The following is a 10,984-nucleotide window of genomic DNA, read 5'->3' as shown; positions in this document are numbered from 1 at the left end:
TTGTGTGAGCAGAAGAGAAGAGGAACCTAATAATCTAACCTCATCTAAGAAAGATGTTTTGGACAATAAAGGCTAACAAAATCTTAACAAAATTAAGAACTGTTTTAAAAGAGAAAAGCACAGGCACCATGAACTGAGGATTCTGGTGGTTCCTAAACAAAAGTGAAAACCACAGAATGGTTGATGTTGGAAGGGACCTCTGGAGATCATCGACTCCAACCCCCTGCTCAAACAGGGTCACCTAGAGCCCGTTGTCCAGCACCATGTTCTGTCAGCTTCTGAATATCTCCAAGGAGGGAAACTCCACAACCACTCTGGGCAGTCTGTGTCAGTGCCCAGCCACCCTCACAGTAAAAAAAGTGTCTAGAGATGTTCAGAGGCAATCATCTCTTGTGTTTCAGTTAGTGGTCACTGCCTCTGGTCCTGTCACTGAGCACCACTGAAAAGAGCCCAGCTCCATCTCCTTTGCACCTCCCTTCAGCTATTTACACACATTGATAAGATCCCCCTGAGCCTTCTCCAGGCTAAACAGTCCCAGTTCTCTTAGCCTTTCTTCATAGGAGAGGTGGTCCAGTCCCTTCATTGGACTCTCCCCAGTATGTCCATGTCTCTCTTGTACTGGAGAACCTAGAACTGGACACAGTACTCCAGATGTGGCCTCACCAGTGGTGAGTAGAGGGGAGGGATCAAGCTGTCAGCCTGCTAGCAAAGTGTTAAAATGAAAACAAATGAAAAATGTTGACACAAATAGAAAAGGTCGTTGTAAGAATCACAACTGAAGCTGAATATGTTTTTTTCACTATTCAGAACCATGAATCTCTTCTAAACAACATGTTCATTATAAAATTATCTTTGCAGGATGAACTGTGTTTTCATGCCTTACAAGATGTAACCAAATCGGTTACTAGTAAAGGTTAAATTCAGCCAATCAAAATTCATATATTTGCCCAAGTTTTCTCTCTGACTTCCAAAATCACATCAAAAATTTTCTCCAGGATGAGAGTTTCTTTGGTTTTTTTGTTTGTTATGCTTTTCTGGTTTTAATTGTTTTATCATGATCTGTTTACATGGAAAATGTACAAATATTAATGGCTAGGACTGCAGCCCATCCAGTCTCACCTAGAATTAAGAAGCCTGAGTGTCACAAAACCAGAAATAATCTTAGAGCAAGGTAGCATGGGAAACTTTTTAATCCCAATAGAAATATATTCTCTTTAGGGCTATGTTTATGTGTATTCTATTTACTGAACAATTGCATCTCGTCAAGTGCTTGCATATGTTCCAAGGGATGGTTGTTGGGAGAAAGGAGCTTCTGTTTAAAAGATTTAGGCTGAACATAATGCCTCTAGCATGAAGGCTCTGTGGGGATGATGGATTTAGTGACATAACCCCCAAGGATATCAGTCAATGTTGATCATGCTTTTTCACTTCACCTGGTAGAGTTGTTAATGCACACGCATGTCTTACCTCAGGGGGGTGGGGAACAAAACAGACCTCAGCAGTCATGTCCCAAAGATTTTCAGAGTCTCCTCATGCCTTTTTGGATGAAAGCATGGTCTACAGCTATTTCTTGGTGTTATATTTATTTATCATTCTCAGAATGTTCTAGAACTAAGGCTATATTCACATGTATTCAGCTGCATCTCTGTTTGTTTACAGTTTAGGGTGAGGGCCTGAATGTTCATGATATTGAGAATTAAAGTCTGAGAAAGTTAATGGTGGTAGATACCGAAGACTTCAGAAAGCTAGATCAATTAAAACTAAAGAAAGGGTTTGCAAAATTGCCTGTTTACTAGGGAGCATGACTGACACTGGTTCTTTGAAATATTCCCTTCTTTTTTATAATTGTATCCAAAGTTTGGGAGGATAAAATACTAAACTTCATCTACTATGTGTAATGATAACCTCCTGCGCTTGAGCTATCTATATAACAACTTTTTACATAACAGCTTGAAATTAATAACTTTGTCAAACAGATTTGCCACTAAACTGATTTCTAAAAAACTTCAGTTCTATCTTCTCTGTAAACTAGTGTAATCAGAGAAGTGTTTCATAATTAAAGATCAAGAACGTGATACAAATATTTTTTTGTTGTTAAAACTTTTTAATGGCATGGCAAAACATCAGTCACATTTTTTTTAGATTATTATCTACTAAGGCTAAATATGTTAATTGTTCAGAATTTTAGCTGTCAATTTTTTGTCAACAAGGGGAAAATACTGCCACTTTCTTACCTGGAACATTCAAAATGAGGATAATTGAAAAGAAATTATAACTTTTAAAAGCAAAACAGAAGGAGCAGGTAGTAGAAGAATAATTTGAGTACAAGCAGATGAAGTTTGGGAAACAGTGAAAATTTCCCCTACTTAGATTGTTGGGCACAGGTATATCATGAAACGTGCTGCCATTTATCAGCTTAAGAAGTTTGAGTATTTCTTTCAGATAGAAGTACAGATAGGGTGGTGCTATGTTTTTTCTACCTTTTTTTTTCTTTTTTAACCTGTGGCTGGAAAGAAAGCAACAGTGAAAATGAATTTCATGCTAGTAGACACTTTTAAGACTACATTTAGCTGCAGTCACATTAGCTTAGATAATGGGAGAATTTTTCTTCATTGAAAATGCTCCCTGTCGCTTAAGAAGAACTCACTGAGGCAGCCTGCCATCTAGCTTTTTCACAGCAAAATAGGCTTGCAGACTGCAGATGAGAGACTCGGGAGCAGAGACAATTTTAACTTAGCCATCCCTAATTTATCTCAAGCTTTTTCAATTCATCTTCACTGCTCTGTGCACACTGGAACACCAGATTGTCAACCCCTGGGAACAGAATGCAACCAGGGATCTAGAGAGCTGTCACATCCTGAGAAATATTTAAATTGTGCTGATTTTCTTCTGGAGTGCTGAGCAGAGGGAATGAAACTCTCCATCAAGTCATAGCTTTGCGGGCAATAGATCAGAAGATACTGCCAGTTTTTCTAATGGATTATTGTTATCGGGCAGGTTCTTCCTGAAGGTATGTAGTTACTCTCTCAATTCATTACCCACACTATTTATCAGGTAATGATCTAATGATCTAGTAATCCAGATACATTAAGAAAAATGTTAACTAAGTAATCTGTATTGATTGAATGATGGCACTTTATTGCAGCATGTTTGCAGGTAAAATACTCTGATCTACTTACTGTAGATGTGTTGTACCTACTGCCAAGTGCTTTGTCAGCAATCCCCCCAGGCAAAAAACAATCCCTAACCTTTAAACAAAAAAAGGCAAAAATCCATTGTACTGCATATAACACTGCCACAAGTTGATGCTGACTGTCCAGAGAATATTGTTTTTCTGAAACAATGAATAATGAAGAACAAAATCATACTTCTGATTTTAAATTTGTTATAAGTGGGTATTTATTTTGCAAAATATTTTCCAAACCTAGGTATGGGCAGAACTCCCCTTGAAGTACAACAAATTAATTGTGGAGTTAAATATTTTCTTGTTTGCTATGATGTTCCACCCTTTAGCATGGGGAGTTAGGATATTTAATTCTAAAAATCTCTGATGTTAGATATGTAACAGAAGCCTGTTGTTGCATCTGTACTGCCAGACTCCAGGAGCTTCTTAGTAAAGCATAAGGATTATACACCACAACAGGGATTTTAGAAACAAAATCTGTAATTTCTTGCCTCTTAAACTTTTGTGTTTAAATAGGAGTTACAACATCTGTCTCCTAATATGAAATGCTTACTGCATGTCTACCTTGTGAGGCAGGCTGACCTAAAAATGAAAGATCTCTAAATTGCAGAAGCAGCCAGACATTTTTGAACTATTCCAAGCGCGGGAGTTGTTGCAGATATGGAGAAAGTACTGCCACATTCAGGTGAAAGTCCTGGACCTATTTCATTCCTGAGTTGGCACTCTACCTGAGAACAAGCTCTGAGACTTCAACTACAAAAAAACAGATGCAGGTCTAAGCAAGAGTTAAGCCCTGAAGAAAATTAAAAAATCTTACTTGCAGCTTCTTGTCCAGTGCACTTGCTGGGCTGCTGTCATGCTACCAAGAGTCAATGATGTATGAGCTTGTGTATGGTGTACTTCATAGAGCAGTGGATATGCTGAACTGGATATTTAGTCACAAATGACAGATGTTTGTCATATTTTTAATGTACTGCTGAAAGAAAGCAGTAAGGTAGTAATAGGTAACAAAGATAAGGACAGAAGGAAATTTCAGAAGCCCATAAGGGTTAAAATCAGTAAGTCTGAGATAAGAGCATTTTCTAGTGTATTTAACTTGCACTATTTATGGAATATAGTTTTTCAAGGCATTAATAATTAATTACAGAAGTATACGTTGCTCCTGTATGTAACACTTGAAAGTTCCTTTCCTCTAGAGTCTTGGAAAGGCTGAAGGAAAAAGAGGAGAGATTGATGCTGTCCCATTTTCAGTGAACTCTGTTAAAGTACTTCCTTTCCTATGGACCTCTTAGAAAGTCTGCGGCAAAGAGGCTTTCATTAAGCTCTCCCTAGGGCTCCTACCATCAGCAAGCTATTTTTTAAAGGAAGTATGCACACTAGTTGTGTTTCTCCCAATCTCTCAAGCTTGTTTAAATATATAGAGCCTTCTTAAAATGTTTCTGGATACCCATGGATATTTCAGCATTTTGTGGAATGTCACAGCTTGTGATGGTAATATGGGCATTTCTTATTATAGGTTATTTGTATGAACACCTAAGTTTTCCAGATCAGATTCCATTTTGTCTCCTTTGGGTCCAATTGTATGTTTCCTTTTAAATTTGGGGTTACTTAAAACACCTGCTAACTAAATATAATGGTTACTGATATATGGCATTGGAGAGTAACCAATAGCAATATTACAATATATTTGATTATCTTTTCTTCAAAGTAAGATGAAACAAAACACATTTAAAAAAGATTTAAATGGGAGGGTAATATTAAATAATAGGAAATAAATGAAGATTAATATTTGTATGTTCTATCTTTACCTTGACATTGTTATTTCTCTTTATATCTACCATGCTGTGCAGTAATAGCTATGCCCCCTTCTCTTGATAGAGATCTATGTTGTGCCCACATATTATGTCATTTCATGAAAGTTTCTGCTGCCTTCTGAAATCCTTTTAAGCTGTTTGTGTAAATAGCTGTATTACAAACTGTGGTATAGCATAAACAGATGAAAATATTCTGGGAAGGAAGGAAACTGGAGTACAAATTGTTTCTTACGGTGTCAAATCCATCCTCTTTAAAGCGTAGTCTTCTGCCTATCCTGGTTCCACTGGTATTCCTGTTCCACTTCTAGTCTGCTATTCTTTCCTTTTTCACATGTGAACAATTTTCTAGAAAAAAAGGAATAAAAACAAACAAACAAAAAAGTTAGTTTTCCTCAGGAATTTACAGTACAGCAAACTGACCTGTCTTGTTTACTTCAGCAGTCCTTAGGCAATGCCACCTATCTCCTGTGCTCCAATTTGCTTGAATAAGTAAGCTTAAGTATTGACAGTGTTCCTTCCATGAGATCATCTTAGGTTCCACTCCTTTCTGTTCTGCTGTGTGCTAGACAAATCATAAAATCAAAAGATCAGTTCTGACCATTTTCTGTAATTCTGTGTAATTTCTGTAATTCTCTGTAATTTCCCTTGTGCTTATTTAATAGCTGTTTGAGGTTGGAGTTCATTCTTCTTCCAGAGTGAGCCTCTAGAAGGTACAGATATGACGTAGAACTTGGTGCAAAAAATGTACCTTCTTACTTGCGTTATAATCTTCTTCCTCTGTCCTTGTTTTATGTTGGGGAATGTGTTTGTGGCAACTATCCTAATTCTGTACAGGGGATATAAATAATATCTCTTAGGGACTTTTTTTGGGGAAAAAAAAAATGATTGTTTGACATTATCTGTTCTTTGAGATCTAACAGGTAACTACTAGAAAAAGTGCTTAGAAAAAGTAGGGCCTCGGAGCCTGGATAACAATAGGATTTGCAAAACAGGAATGAATGTTTTCAGGCAAAAAGTAGATATTTCTAACATGAGGATGTATTATGACTTTATTTGTTTCTTCCTTTTACATGTCGTTCCAGGTTTCAGAACTGACTTGTAACTATTTACAACATTTATGAAGTGTATTCTTTTGTTTCAATTTACCTTTTACACAGACCGTTAGCTGGACAACACATTCAATTATGTAGTAATCCTGTTAAGACTTAAGTAGGTCTAATGACATACAGAAAATCTGTTTTCACCCACATAATTTCACAATTTTTAGTGAGCAAGAGTAAAAAGATGGTTTTCCCTGAAAATCATATCTGATTATTGTAAAGCACATAAACAAACAGGGGTGGAAGGAACATACAAAGCTAGTTCACATTGCAAGGCTGTCTTATATTGGTTGAAATGCTTCAGCACGTTCTCAGACTGTGATCCAGCTTCTTAAACTGTGGGACACCCTGCCTAGCTACAGGTACAAGTCCAAGGCCTCACATAAGTCTTGTGTTGTATCTTTCAGCCCCTTATTTCAGTTATGCAGAATATCTGAAGTTTTGGTAAACACTGATATCTGAGCAACTGGGTAGATATTTGATCATCTTTTCATGAAAAAGAAAGAGATTAATAAGTACTAGAATTGATTTCTTCATACCCTGGCCCCATCTCTTAAGAGAATTCAGATCAAGTAATAACATAATTCTGGTTACTTATATCCTCATGCTAGACAAAGTTTACAGTCCAAAGTGGCTGGTGTTCCTGTTGAAAGGTACATAGCTTACAAAAATATCAAAAAGTCCATGATTAAATTAATTTATACTGGCTTCACAGTAATATCTTTCAGATTATATATTTTATAATATAATTTTCTAAAAGTGGATCTGAAGTCCTTTGTTCTGTGACTGACCTTAGTTTGGTATATTTTAAACAAAGCATTTTGTTTTGAAAAGGTTCCAAAGATTTGGGGTTTTTGTTGTTGCCCCTCATCCCACTCCTCACTGCCCAAATGATACGAAACCACATTTGAAAACCTGTAATAACTACCCCTACTGCCTTTCTGGAGAGCCCTAATTTTAGAGTAAGAAAATTTAGACATGTAAGCATATGGTTCAAGAATTATTTTAAGTAAAGTTTTTGTTGTAGATTTTAGTCATCTTCATCCTTTCTATGCAGTAGAAAGTAAATATGCCTCAAAAAGTAAAAATATTATACCCTTAATATTTTCTTATACTTTTTCTTTCTTTTCTTGCTGAGGGTGGAAGCTATTCTGAAACATCCAGGGTTGGTCTCTTCTTCTTGCCAATAAATGCATAAGGTTCTCTACAGTAGGTTTTTTTCAGGTGCAATTAAAAATTTGGTTTGTTTGGGGAGTTCAATATTGCTTTCCTATCTTAATGCAGTCATTACAATTGCTGTCTTACATAGAGAGATATATAACATTTCTGAATTTATTCTGAAATTATAGTAATATATCTTGCTCTGAACGTCATTTAATATCCAGTTTACCCCTTTCTTTCACTGCTGGAAGTCACTACATTGAAGCCAACTGAATAAATGAGAATGGAATCAGGCTCAGTATGTTTAAGTATCCCTCTTTGCCCCCACATATCAATCAGCATGAAGTTCCTATTTTAAACTGTGTCTATTAATAAGACATTGAAATGTAGATTATTTGTTTGGACATAAAAATATTTCTGCTTTGCTCTTACAGCTGCTGCTGAAGATTAGCTTTTTAACTCTCCATAGCTTCTCAAATTTTGAAAGCCGCTTTGTCAGAATTTAAGACAGGTGAACAAATTCTGTTTCAAAGAATTCTAAATAATTCCTTGACTGCTCCTCATTAATTTGATGCTCCAAATTTTCATTATTTTAAGGGTATGAAATATACAAATTTTATATGGGTATTACTTGGGATACACTTCTAAGATGTTGTCATTACATACACTTCTATTTAAAAAAAAATAAAGTTCTAATTTGACTATTTTTTGAGTAGCAATTAACATTAAGAAATCTTGGCAAGCATGCATATCATCACATGAACCAAGAAGTGTTTCTAATTTGTGTTTTCAAATGTGTGGAACATTACTATATAAGTAATGATGGAAAAGTTTTCTCTGAATGAAGGAGTTCATAACTGTCTCTAGTTAAGGTTTTCCTCCTTTCTCCAGTAATTCCTCCTATCCTTTTTGTTCAATTTTCATCTGTCAGGTTGAAATTTTCTGGTACTGTATGACAAAAGTGAGAGAAACTCAAATTTAAGAGGTTCTACTTTATAAGGTGGTCATTTTTGAAGAAATATAGGGACCGGTGTGCTTTCTCCAGCTGTTTGTTCATATACAGGATAGGTGTGAAAAGGGTTAATAAGGTATTTTATCTATCCTCTGCTTGTGAAGTCATGAAGAAAAGACATTGCCAACTGAACAGAGAAAAAAAAAAATCAGACTCCCAAAATATTTAAATAGTCTAAGAAAAATATTTTGGTCTTTTTTCTGTGTTCTGTATTCTTAAGAGCATTAATAGTTCTCTTGAAATTAATGTAGTGTAGTGTATTCTCTGAAATTTAGGGATGATTTTTATCACTTTGAAACCACTGAAATGTCACTCCCATATCTGGCCTTCCTTGCTCAGCTGTTGATTGAGTCCTCCTCCACTCCCTCCTATGTACAAACTGATATTCTCCTTCTGGCTGTAATGTATGTTAACTATCATATAATATGTTTTACTATTGCTCCTTGTAGGAAGTGATGGTGTGCATGAGTATGATCATCTTGCCAACACTAAGGGAATGTCATACTGTGTCCTTCCCTCTTTTGGAGAGGCTTCTCAGCAGCTTTTAGTCTGGAGCTTGCCAAAGCCCTCCATGAGCCACTCTAAGCACAAGCCTGATGGAAAACCAACTCAGCAGAAAAAATGTAGTTTTCTAGTAGTTTAGTAGTTTGAATCATGTCAGCTAAGACCTGATGAATCTGAGACCTGAATCACATCAGCAAAAGACCAGGGAGACTGAGGCTGTTAGAGGAATGGAGTAGAAGGAGGGGTTTCCTCTTTTTTGCTGCAGTAAACTGTTAGATTACAGCAGCTATAACATTTAACCTCACCTTAAAAGTGCCTGGCACTCTTTGTATGTCTCCCTTATCTCCTGTCAAAAAGTGTCAGTGGAAAAAAAATGAGATCTCTGCTCACTTTCAGAGAAGGTCTTATTGCTCTGATGTGTGCCTCCTTGGGGAAAAAAAAGCAGCCTGGCAGCCAAACAGGGAGATTGAAATCACTTAGAGCTTTGAAACTTCCCTTGCCATCAAAACACCCACTGCAACACTAGTCAAAGTGGTAAGCCAATAAGGATCTCTAAGAACCATCTGTATAGTTTATTAGACCTACTTAAACAAGGCCTAAACCTGATCAGTTTTATAAAAATGGGAAAATATATTTATATATTTACATAATCAATAGTGAATTTGTAAGATTCTTTTTTTTTCCTTGATGCAAATTGTTTTCCAAAAACTCTTTGGTTTCTTTGCCTGTTTTTTGTAGTTTGGGGTCTGAAAGACCTGTGATCTACCCTGTTCAAAGTCTGGGGCTTTGTTTCTTTCTTTCTTTGCTCTTTGTTTCTGGCTGCCATTGCAATGCTGAAAATTAAAGGGACTGGGCACACTATGCTAAGTATCTGGGTAAATCTTGAAATGGGCAATGCTTTAAGTATTTCCAAGTTTTTACTCTGTGTGTTGCTGCATTTTAATCTTCAGCTTGATCAGGACCATTTTTTTCCACGTATTCAGACAAAGCATAATTCTTGAGTGGAACTCCTACTTAACAGAGTAAAATAGAATCACAGAATCACAGAATGGTTGAGGTTGAAAGGGACCTCTGGAGATCATCTACTCAAACCCCCAACTCAAACAGGGTCACCTAGAGCCCATTGTCCAGCACCATGTTCTGTCAGCTTCTGAATATCTCCAAGGAGGGGAACTCCACAACCACTCTGGGTAGTCTGTGTCAGTGCTCAGCCACCCTCACAGTAAAAAAGTGTCTCCTGATGTTCAGAGGCAATCATCTCTTGTGTTTCAGTTAGTGGTCACTGCCTCTGGTCCTGTCACTGAGCACCACTGAAAAGAGCCCAGCTCCATCTTCTTTGCACCTCCCTTCAGCTATTTACACACATTGATAAGATCCTCCTGAGCCTTCTCCAGGCTAAACAGTCCCAGTTCTCTTAGCCTTTCTTCATAGGAGAGGTGGTCCAGTCCCTTCATCATCTTCATTGGACTCTCCCCAGTATGTCCATGTCTCTCTTGTACTGGGGAACCTAGAACTGGACCCAGTACTCCAGATGTGGCCTCACCAGTGGTGAGTAGAGGGGAGGGATCACCTCCCTCAACCTGCTGGCAATGTTTTGCCTAGCACAGCCCAGGAGACTTTTTTGTGGCAAAGGCACATTACTGGCTCATGATCAACTTTATGTCCACCACTACCTGGTCCTTTCCTACGAAGCTGCTTCCCAGCTGGGTGGCTCCTAGCACATATCATTGCATGGAGCTGCTCTTCCCCAGGTACATGACTTTACACTTGTTAAAATAAATAATACATTGCTATAAAAGATTTTTATCTACCTCAAACTGGTTTTGGGATCCCAGGCAACATTATCTATTTTATTTTCTTAAAAAAATTTCTTCCCTTCAGTTTAGAACTAATATTTGAAGTCAGAAAATCAAGCTGTTTGTTTCTTTTTTGTCTTATTTCATCTTCATGACTCCTGTAGAAGTATGATATCACCAGCAGTCACCAGCAGTGTTCCTCAAGGTTCAATTCTAGGGCCAGTTGTGTTCAATATATTTATCAAAGATCTGGATGCAGGAGTGGATTGCACCATTGACAAGTTTGCCAGTGATACCAAACTGGGAGGTGCTGTTGACTCTTGAGGGACGAGAGGCTTTGCAGAGGGATATAGACAAAGCATTGGGCTATGATTAATGGTATGAAATTTAACAAGTCCAAATGCCATATTCTG

The 10,984-nt window shown here is 37.2% G+C and overlaps 1 protein-coding gene across 1 annotated transcript in view; it reads left to right on the top strand.

Moving 5' to 3' along the window:
- Positions 1-2,895: 2,895 nt before the first annotated feature.
- Positions 2,896-10,984, top strand: part of MGAT4C (MGAT4 family member C) — a 495,008-nt gene continuing 486,919 nt past the window's right edge. The window contains exon 1 of the mRNA XM_074869407.1: positions 2,896-3,010. The gene's annotated coding sequence lies outside the window, so the exon portion shown is untranslated. The remainder of the gene's footprint in view (positions 3,011-10,984) is intronic.

Source organism: Strix uralensis, chromosome 5, assembly GCF_047716275.1.
Source record: "Strix uralensis isolate ZFMK-TIS-50842 chromosome 5, bStrUra1, whole genome shotgun sequence".
Classification (NCBI taxonomy): Eukaryota; Metazoa; Chordata; class Aves; order Strigiformes; family Strigidae; genus Strix; species Strix uralensis.
The sequence above is the reverse complement of the archived record's forward strand: the minus strand, read 5'-3'. Positions and strand labels throughout refer to the sequence as shown.